Source organism: Anolis carolinensis, chromosome 5 (assembly GCF_035594765.1).
Source record: "Anolis carolinensis isolate JA03-04 chromosome 5, rAnoCar3.1.pri, whole genome shotgun sequence".
In the NCBI taxonomy this organism is placed as follows: Eukaryota; Metazoa; Chordata; class Lepidosauria; order Squamata; family Dactyloidae; genus Anolis; species Anolis carolinensis.
In genome coordinates, this window is record NC_085845.1 from 11,277,828 (window position 1) to 11,289,273 (window position 11,446).

At 41.5% G+C, this 11,446-nt stretch overlaps 1 long non-coding RNA gene across 1 annotated transcript; it reads left to right on the plus strand.

Annotated features, from left to right (window-relative positions):
• Positions 1-3,116: 3,116 nt before the first annotated feature.
• Positions 3,117-11,446, plus strand: LOC134299754 (uncharacterized). The gene is made up of 2 exons (XR_010006997.1): positions 3,117-3,255; positions 9,300-11,446. It is a non-coding gene; the product is annotated as an uncharacterized LOC134299754 (long non-coding RNA).

The following is an 11,446-nucleotide window of genomic DNA, read 5'->3' on the forward strand; positions in this document are numbered from 1 at the left end:
GTTGTGACTGCTATGACCTATCAGGCATGATTTCCGGCTTTGGAGGTCGGAACTTCCTGCAGACTGAGGAATGTGTTTTCTTATCTCTGTGTGATTTGAGCTGGTGCTTGCCGAGCGAAGAGGCTATAGAAGAATGCCAGCTCAGAGCGATGGCTATTGCTGTGCTTTGTAAATATGTATTATAGATATTAAATAAATGTTTGGACTTCAGACTACAGATGTGCTTGAGTCTAACATTGAACAGAGGAATTGGTGTAGCAGACGATTGCAACCAATTCATCAGGGTGCTGGAGAAGATGATTGATGGAGTTTGAAGAAACACACCCAGCACGCACCTTGACCTCTCCACCCCAACACATCTATGGCAGGCATCCTCAGAGGTCTGTTGGAAATGAAGCAAGTGGAGTGTATATATACCTGTGGAATAATGTCCAGGGAGGGAGAAATAACATTTTTTCTGTTTAAATCAAGTATGAACGTTTCAATTAGCTAGCTCAATTAGCCGTGAAGCTGCAAAGTAAATCAGTGAGGGTATTTGCATAGAGGTAGCCTGACCAATGTTGCCTGGAGGCATCCTCAGGGAGGTGTTAACTGGCCCTTGATTGATTATTGTCTGGAGTTCCCCTGTTTCTTAGTGGTGTTCCTTATTTACTGTCTTAATTTTGTTATTTTTTAATACAGTAGAGTCTCACTTATCCAACATAAATGGGCCGGCAGAACGTTGGATAAGCGCATATGTTGGATAATAAGGAGGGATTAAGGAAAAGCCTATTACACATCAAATTAGGTTATGATCTTACATATTAAGCACCAAAACATCATGTTTAACAAAAAAAATGACAGAAAAAGTAGTTCAGTATGCAGTAATGCTATGTAGTAATTACTGTATTTATGAATTTAACACCAAAATATCATGATATATTGAAAACATTGACTACAAAAATGTATTGGAGAATCCAGAACGTTGGATAAGTGAGTGTTGGATAAGTGAGACTCTACTGTAGTAGTAACCAGATTTTGTTCAAAACACATTTTGGTACTGTTCCATTATTTGGGCAGAGGCCACAAGGGGGTGCTTTTATGGGGAAGGGGATTGAAGGAGCAAAACCATTTCCCCCAGATTTGCTGGTTACCCCCCCCCCCCCCGCTTCCCCTAAACTACGGTTGTCTTGACAACAGGGACATGGGGGTGGGGCGAATGACAGCAAAACAGGGGGAAATTGTTTTACTCCTTCAACCCCCTTTCCCCCATTAAATAGACTATCCTCTCTCCAGCACCCCCTTGTGGCCTCTGCCCAGATAATGGAACAGTATCTATATTTCTGTAAAGTAAATGTATTAAAATACACTTAATAATATAAAATGTACGGTTAAAAGTTGGCTGGGTAGGCCTGCCAGATTTGCTCCTCCTTTTCCTTTGATCAAGATTTAATTTTAATTTTAAATTTGCACATTTATCAAAAAGAATAAAAATCTTTACAGTATTCCCTCACTACTTCACAGTTCACTTTTCCCGGATTTGCTGTTTTGCGGTTTTTCAATAAACTCTAAAAGACTATTATAAATCATAAAAAATTACAATTTACAGCCTAAGGAAGGGAGGAAGGAAAAGCCAAAGGGAGAGAAAAGGAGACCAAGCGGCAACGGGAGGAGAAAGAGGTGATTTATCAACACACAATTGGTTGATAAAGACTTATAATAGTATATAACTGCTAAAATAATGCATAAATAGTAAAATAAATATAATGTCCCTACTTTGCAGATTTTCACTTATTGCGGGTGGTCCTGGAACCTAACCCCAGCGATAAGTGAGGGAACATTGTACATAGAAGGTCTTGTTGGGAGACACCTGCTTGGCCCTGCAGCCATTGTCCTGTGGGGTCCCGCCAGGCTCAGTACTGTTTCCCATGTTGTTTAACATCTACATGAAGCCTTTGGGAGAGATCATCCAGAGTTTCGGAGTACAATGTCATCTGTATACAGAATTATATCCAACTCTGTCACTCCTTCCCACCTGCTACTAAGGAGGCTGTTCAGGTCTTGAACCATTGCTTGGCAGCTGTGTCGGATTGGATCAGGGTGAACAAATTGAAATTGAATCCAGACAAGGCAGAGGCCCTCCTTGTTAGTTGAAAGGCTGAAGAGGGCAAAGGGCTATGGCCTGTCCTGGATGGAGTTACATTCTCCCTGAAGACACAGGCTCGCAGCTTGGGAGTGATCCTAGATCATTGCTGAGCCTGGAACCCCAGGTCTCGGCAGTGGCTAGAGGAGCTTTTGCATAATTAAAATTTGTGCTCCAGTTGCGCCCATACCTTGGGAAGTCCGACTTGGCCATGGTGGTCCACGCTCTTGTTACACCCTGAATAGATTACTGCAACACACTCTACGTGGGGTTGCCTTTGAAGATTTTTTGAAAGCTTCAACTAGTCCAACGGGCGACAGCCAGATTGCTCATCAGAGCAGCGTACAGGGAGCGTACCACCCACTTGTTATGTCAACTCCACTGGCTGCCAGTCTGCTACCAAGAACAATTCAAAGTGCTGGCTTTCACCTATAAAGCCCTAAACGGTTCCGGCCCAGCTTACCTGTCAGAACAAATCTCCCTCTATGATCCACCTCAATTGCATCATTCTTTCAAAAGCAATTGGTAGGGACAAGAAACAGGGCCTTCTCGGTGATGGTTCCCTGTCTGTGGAACCCCCTCTCTAATGAAAATAAATGAAACTCCCTCCCTCCTGTTGTTTACGAAAAACTTAAAACATGGTTATGGGACCAAGCATTTGAGCAGCAGACGTAGTGGTAATAATGATAATGATTTATGTGACTGACAATGGACAGACCTTGGATTATGATTTTGAATTTTTGCAATTTTAAATGGATGTTTTTATGAGTGATGCTTTAACTATCTGTTTTAATTGTAATTGTTATTGTAATTGTTGTGTTTAGCATGTAATGGCTTCCAGTTGTGAGGTTGCCCTGATTCCCACCCCCCACTCCCTGGGGGTGAGAAGGACAGAATATAAATGTATGAAATAATAATAATAAAGTGCTCATATTATTCAAAGTGCATATGCATATACACACACATAAACATATGCATTTTTGAACAATATTTCCTAATCTTTATATAGTAACCATGCCATTTCTTCCTCCCACTCATCCCATTGTAGTGACTTTGAGTTGAAGACAATCAGGAACCGAAGATTTCACTAAGATGAAGGCAAGTGACAGAGTCCCTTCAGGGAGAGAGTACAGGTTAGAAATGAAATTTGGTTATTATTTATTATTACTTAATTAATTTGTGCAAAAGGGACACTTCTACAGCACAGGTGCTCAAAGGATACAATTGTAAAAATACATTAATAAGCAGACATTTTTATAGACATAAGTTCCCATTCACTGACATTGTCCCATTTCAAAATTTCCCTCCCCCTTCCCTGATTAGCCAGTTCAGTGGAGCCGGACAGTGCTTTTCTTGGCCTCTGATTGGCTGGGAGGCGGGTCCAAGCTGACATACTTCCCCCCGATTGGTAGAGGCATTTGTGACCTAACTGGGGATTCCCCCCAGCTGGATTTGTAGTTCAGGAATGCAGCAAAGAAAAACTCTAAAGCTGATCTGACAGGATTATGTAGATGTGTTGCCCTGCTGAATGACATAATGTGGGCCGGACTTTAGCGCAGCAGGTTAAACCACCAGCTGCAATAAATCTTGACAACCAAAAGTTTGGCAGTTTGAAGCCCAGGTTGGGGGTGAGCGCCCAACCTTCAACCCAGATCACTGCCCATCTAGAAGGTCAAATACAGCTGTGAGTAGATAAATAGACACCGCTTAAGCAGGGAGGTATTTTAATGGCACGATAAGGAAATACCAGAAAAATGCCGGCGATCAAAAAAGGAGGAATTCTCTGAACAGGGCTGTTTGACATGGAGGATGGAGCAGCAGCACCCCCCAGTGGCTGGAATCAAGCACAATCTCCAGGACGCTGCATATGGGAAATGTTTATATATTTCTATCTGTACTGTTGAGAAAATTGAGAAAAAAGGAAAAGGGGCTGATCAGGGAAAGATGCATGGATGGTGTCCTTGAAGTGACTGACTTGACATTGAAGGACCTGGGGGTTGCGACGGCCGACGGAGCTCTGATGTGAGCTGGTCCATGAGATCATGAAGAGTTGGAAGCGACTGAACGAAACAATAATTAAGTACAGTGTTTCCTCGCTTATCGTGGGGGTTATGTTCCAGGACCACCAGCAATAAGTGAAAATCTGCGAAGTAGGGACGCTATATTTATTTTAATATTTATACTTCATTTTAGCAGTTACAATATACACCGGCAGAGAAGAAGAAGGGAAGCTAAGTATCCCTTTGTTATTTCCAACCCTTCCCTCCCCTCCTCCCTCCCCCCTTTATTTCTCCCTTTCCCCCCTTCCAAAACCCTTTATTATAAGCCTGTCCCCTCCTTTCCTCCCCAAAACCCACAAAGCAGCAAAAATACCGTGATAATACATTAATATTTATTGAAAACCTGCGAAACAGTGAGGCCGCAAAAAGTGAACTGCGAAGTAGGGAGGGAACACTGTACTGTTGTCTGTCCTGTCTGTGTATAACAGCATTGAATGTTTGCCATATATGTGTTCTGTGATCCGCCCTGAGTCCCCTTCAGGTGAGAAGAGCAAAATGTAAATGCTGTAAATCAATCAATCAGTCAATCAATCAGTTGTTTTCCCAGATGGGTTTCCATGTCCACAAACAAAGGGAGAATCCAGAGATGTAGATTTGCGGAAGGGATTGCAATCCTAGTTTCAGTGTGGACCTTTGTCTTGTTACTGTCCAAGATCTCCAAGAGGATCTCCCAGGGCCATGAACAGATTTCCTCCTGCTGGGATTCACAAAGGTCCTTTGTCTAAGGATCATGACCCACCTCTGGTTGGCATCTGGGGTATGGATGTGTTGTCTGGAAGGCTCTCAAAGGATAGGTTATTGGAGTTCATAGTTTTTGGATTCATGCACATTTGCCTTCCTTTTATAAGGTTTAATACTAAAGTAATAATAAAAAGTAATAAAAATAGAAGAGAAACAGTCTTTGGGTGATGCTTAGTTCCATGTTGCACCTCCATTTCTTTTTCTTTAACTACAGCTGCCATATACTGAGTTGTCTTTTTAAAAGGTGGCTTCACCAGTGATATACACTGCACTTTCAAGTAGGATATTTCCTCCTTCTCAAATATGTACAACCCAATAAGACCATCTTGCCCATTTTATGAAGGAGCCCAAGGCTGTAAAACATTGTGAAAACAAATGCATTGCTGCTAGACTTAGGTAAATACCCTCCTCAGAGGTAATAAACTCAAGAGACCGAGAAGTAAAACAAAGACTTTGAAACATGGGCTAGACTTCGTTCCGATTCAATGACTTTTCTGTTTTCACTAAGTAGTAGAGATGAAAGCAGTTTACCAAGGGTTTTAGGAGCAAAGAAAGGTTCTCCAGGAGTGCAATCTCATAAAAAGTCATGCTACTTTGAAGCTGCTTTTAAAATGTCCCGAATTCTGTCATGGAATCATAGAAGCATAGAAAAGAAGGAACCATTAGGGCTATTCAATACAAGCCTATTCTACCATGGAAGAATACACCGTCAAATCACTCCCAGTAGATGGCCATCCAAACTCTTTAAAAACTTACAAAGAAAGTGCAGCACCTTCTAGCTTCTCTGTTCTTGAACACACTATGATGATGCTTGACCAGTACCAAATTGCAAAACGCCACCATGGCTTTGGGAAATGTTAACTTGGGAAAATTTATAGGAGTTGGGAGATTTCAGTTTTAGTTTTTTGAAATACAACTCCAAAATTTCCCCAGCCAGAAGAGCCAGTGCCTAGAGGATCTTGAGAGTTGGAATTGATGACAGTTCAGCTCTCCTCACTATGTGAAACCATGCACTTTTCCATTTAGATCTGAGGTTAGGTGAATAAAATAGGGTAGATTTGCTTGCATCCCAACAAAATAAATTGGAGTGAAGGTAACTGTATGAAGTCCATGCAATTCCAGTGAGTACTTGGAAATCCAGGAGGAGGGGGAAAGAAAATAAAGATCTTGTGTCTTTAATTGTTATTATTATGTTTCTTTATACCCCACTTTATCGCCCCAGTGGTGAAGTGTGTTAAAGTGCTGAGCTGCTGAACTTGCAGCTCAGTTCAAACCCCGGGAGCAGCATGAGCGGCCGCTGTTAGCTCCAGCTCCTGCCAACCTAGCAGTTCGAAAACATGCCAATGTGAGTAGATCAATAGGTACCACTCCGGCGGGAAGGTAACGGCACTCCATGCAGTCATGCTGGCCACATGACCTTGGAGGTGTCTATGGACAACGCCCGCTCTTCGGCTTAGAAATGGAGATGAGTACCACACCCCAGCGTCAGACATGACTGGACTTAATGTCAGGGGAAACCTTTACCTTTTACTTATCTCTCCCGAAGAAGACTCAAAGCGGCTTTAATTGCTATGTAGAAGAGAGAATTTCAGTGCAACTGAATTTCACCACAAGGTGAAATGAAACATCTTTTACATCTGGCACCCTTACACTGTGGCTAGCCAGTCTAGCAAATAAAGCCTCGGTATTCAGAGGCATTAATAATATGGAGTCAATCCTATTAGCTAATGTCATCAAATCATAGGCCGCCCAGCCCAGCCCCATTCTGCCATGCAGCAACACACAATCAAAGCATCCCTGACAGATGACTGTCCAGCCTCTGTTTAAAACCCTCCAGAGAAGGAGGCTCCACCACACTCTATGGCAGCCTATTCCACTGATGAACATCTTTTATCATCAGGAAGTTCTTCCTAATGTTTAGGTGAAATCTCTTTTCCTATAATTTCAATCTGTGTCTCTTTTGTGCTCTGGTTTCCAAAGCAGCGGAAAATATGCTTTCTCCCTCCTCAATGTGACCTCCTTTCCAATATTTAAACTTGGACATGTTCCTGCTCAGCCTTCTTTTCTCCAAGCTAAACATATCTAGCTTCCTAATCTGCTCCTCAGAGGGATTCATAGCTTCCAGACCTTTGATCATTTTGATCACCCTTTCCTGGACACATTTTAGTTTGTTAATATCCTTGAATTTTGTTGGCCAGAGCTGGACACAGGGTTATTCCAGGCGAGGTCTCGCCAAAGCAGAATAGAGTGGGACTATGACTTTCCTTGATCTCAACACTATACTCCTATTGATATAGGAGTATCAATAGAAGCATTTGCTTTTTTAGCTGCCACAATACATGTTGGCTCAGGTTTAGCTTGTGGTCCATAAAGACACCTACATACTTTTCCACATGTACCATTTTGCAGCCAGGTGTCATCATCTATATCTGTGCATTTCATTTTTATTGTCAGACTATAGCATCTTACATTTCTCCCTGTTGAAATTCATTTTGTTAACTTTGGCCATTCAGTTGTCTAATCTGCTACTTATTGTATAATTTCATTTTGGATCCTGTCCTCTGGAATCTTAGCTATCCCTCCCAATTTGGTGTCACCTGCAAATTTGATACACATGCTTTCTATTCTGTTGTTAAGTAATCAGCAAACAAAGGAAGAAAGGGGGAAGATGGCAAACAAATATTTTAAACGTTTCTCAAAAAGTGGAATAGCATTGAATCAAGCAATTGCATCTCTCCCCCTCCCTTCTCTATCTCTAATCTATCGGCAAATCGAGATAGCTGGGAAGTTTACTATCCATCCAATAGGAATGGTTACCTCCTTCCCATATGCTCCCAAATCCAGGGGCTTATAAGTGGCAAGAGGTATTTATTAACGTCCCAAACTAATATCCTTCCTCAGACCCCAGGGAAACATGATAAAACCTGTTCAAATAATACAGAACTAAAGCATTTTGACACTATTTTAATTGTCATGGCTCAATGCTATGATATTCTGTGAGTTGTAATTTGCTAAGGCACTAGTATTCATGAGCAGAGAAGCCTAAAGACCTTGCAAATCTAAACCCAGGATTGCATAGTATCAGTCCAGGGCACTTAAATTGTGTGTGTGTGTGTATGTGTGTGTGTCAAGAGCGACTTGAGAAACTGCAAGTCACTTCTGGTGTGAGAGAATTGGCTGTCTGCAAGGATGTTGCCCAGGGGACATTTTACCATCCTTCTGGGAGGCTTCTCTCATATCCCTGCATGGGGAGCTGGAGCTGAGAGGGGGAGCTCACCCACTCTCTCTGGATTCGAACCCGCAACTTTCAGATCAGCAACCCAACCTTCAAGTCAGCAGTTCTTCTGGCACAAGGGTTTAACCCATTGCGCCACTGGGGATATCAATGCATACTTGTATGGTGTAGATGCAACCCTATTTCTTCTTTTCCTAGTTACTTAAATTCCTTAATAGTCCACGAGATGTCACTAGTATTTCACGTCTTGAAGTAAAGGCGCAACTTGATTTTGAAGCTGTTTTCAGACATAGCCATAGCCAATGCCATTCGCTTGCTTTAAAGAAGCATTTCACTTCACAAGGCAACAGAATAATAGAAGTTAGAGTGACATTTCAGAAGTACAGGGCTTGCAGTTCTGCCTTTTCTCACTTTTCCGAATCATCAAATCATAGAAGGTCAGGCAGTCATCCATTAGATTCATATTCGCTTTGCACAATGGGTGACTGAATATTGTCCTTTTCAAACATCTAATGTGAGAGTCTGCTACATCTAGCCAGATGCAATTTGAAACTGTAGTTGAGTATCATGTTCACATGTAGCCTTATCTACATTGTAAAATAGATCAAAGGCTTAGGGCATTTTATTCCAAAGTTGGCTTCTCCATTCCTCATACAATCTATGATTCTAGCTTTTGCAGATACAGTATTATTATTGGCAGATTTGAATAATATGATCTCTTTAGGAATTTCTAGATCCTCCAATGTGTCTATATTGTCAACGTTTGCTGGAAATTGACCATAAAGTTGCACTGGAGGAGCTACAGATTTCTAGAGAGAATATCGCTCCAGTAATTTCTAGGTTGTCAAGCACAACTTTTTGCTCAACTTTTAGTGGAAGGACCTAGAGATGTCCAAAAATGGTTCTCTCAAGTAAAAAGAAGTTTATTTGGTCCTTTTCCCACTTTTATAGAGGTCTTGCACCCCTAGCCCCAATGAATGTGGAGAGGCTACTGAATATCTATGTGTTTTAAAATTTTCTTTAAAATGGTTTTTGCAACAGATGGATTGCAGATCAGAATAGAACAACGAGTTAAGATCATGATGGAACAATGAGAGAAGTACCCCTTGAGGTCCAAAAATCTGTTTCTTCTCTCTTTCAGATTAAAACCACCCTATTTCTTTCCAGTGTCCAGCCTGCTGTTGTTTCCACTTCATTGCTATGGGCCTTTGATATTTTAACCTGATCCTTAGATGAATGGAGAAAAACCAACCTCGTTGATCCACGTCTCAGGGACAGAGGGGTCAAGGGGAAGCTGCCAAGTGCCTCTGCAATCGCTCTTGTGGCTCCAGCTGACTTTGCAAAGCCCTCTGTGTTTGTAGCAAGATGCCCAGGTGGGAGAAGAATAGATCCCTTCTGCCTCTTGGGTTTGTTTTCTTACTGAGCGGGAAGACCTGCCGCGTTTAATTGAATTAAATTCATTGTGCCAAGATTCAATCAAACATGCGGGCCCTGGCAGTGGCCAACAAAAGACGGACGCCAAAGAAGCAGGCAGCCAAAAGTCTTTAGGAAAAACTTGGCATGTTATCATTCTCTTTCCATCTCTCTAAGGCTGTATCTACACTGCCACATAATCCAGTTTCTGAATCCAGATTATCTGCTTTGAACTGGATTATATGAGTTTACACTGCCATATAATCCAGTTCAAAGCAAATAATCTTGATGGGGCTCAAGGCAGTGGTTCTCAATTTGGGGTCCAGGGACCCCTGGGGATGCATGATTTTGTCACATGTGGTCGGTGAAGGATTACATTATTAACTATTGTTAGTGCTGATAGGAGCCACTGTGGCGCAATGGGTTAAACCATTGTGCCGGCTGGACTGCTGACCTGAAGGTTACGGTTCAAATCCACAAGACGAGGTGAACTCCCGTCTGTCAGCTCTAACTTGCAGGGACATGAGAGAAGCCTCCAGGCAGGATGGTAACACATCCGGGCATCCCTGGGCAATGTCTCTGTAGACAGCCAATTTTCTCACACCAAAAGCGACTTGCAGTATGTTCTTAAGTCGCTTCGGACATGATAAAAATTAGTGTTGGTACTATTATTTAAATTTGATATAGAACCATTATAATATTATAATAGGAGTGTGTGCATTAACAGATTAATGTATATTCCTTTCTATCTAAATCTGAAGGAACGTTAATGAGACAACTGAAATAATTATTTGATATGCCTTAAATCTTGAGTTAAGTCTTGGGGGTCTGCGGCCACAAAAGTATTTAAAAGGGGGTCTATGGTGAAGAAAAGGTTGACAATGGCTTTAAATAATTATTACTCTTTTATATATTTGTCAGAGGCCCCTTCCACACAGCTGAATAAAATCCCACATTATCTGCTTTGAACTGAGATATATAGCAGTGTGGACTCAAATAACCCCGTTCAAAGCAGTTATTTTGGATTATCCGCCTTGCTTTTCTGGTTTATATGGCTGTGTGCAAGGGCCCAGGATGAGTCATTAGTGTTATTAATTATTTCATATATCTGATCCCAGATTATCTGATAATCCCAGATTATCTGGCAGTGGAAACTCAAATCCCTTCCACACTAACCTATATCCCAGGATCTGATCCCAGATTATCCCATTTAAACTGGATTATATGAGTCTCCACTGCCAGATAGCCCAGGATCAGATCCTGGGATATAAGGACAGTATGGAAGGGGCCTCAGGATCCTTCTACACTGCCATATAAAATCCAGATTATTTTTATTTGAACTGGATTTTACGACATTGAGGAGTCATATAATCAAGTTTAAAGCAAATAATGTGAATTATCTTCTTTGATCATCTGGATTATATGGCAGTGTAGAAGGGGCCTCATATAAATCAGATCCTGGAATATAGGGCAGTGTAGATCCAGCTTTAGTATCTCTAACCCTCATCCCTTAGAGTTTTCTTTTCATAGATAGATGATTAACATGTATGCGTTAGATATTACTCATGGGCACGGTGTCATTGTCTGTATAACTGTGAAATTCTAAAACACAATGATGCATAGAATAAGCTTTATCTTAACCATTGCTGTGAGTAGTTTGGCCTAAAAGCAGTGCTGGAGTTTGGTAGATCATTTGTTGAAAGTTATTGTTTCTTGTCTATTTGGCTTCCTGCTCATTTTCAGAGCTCATTCCAGCTCCATGTTTTGCTTGGGAAATATTTGGACTGATATTGCAATCCCATCCAACAAAAAAATAGATGCATGGATGCATACTATTTCTGCAAATCTTGGAGCATACACACATCTTCAAATGCA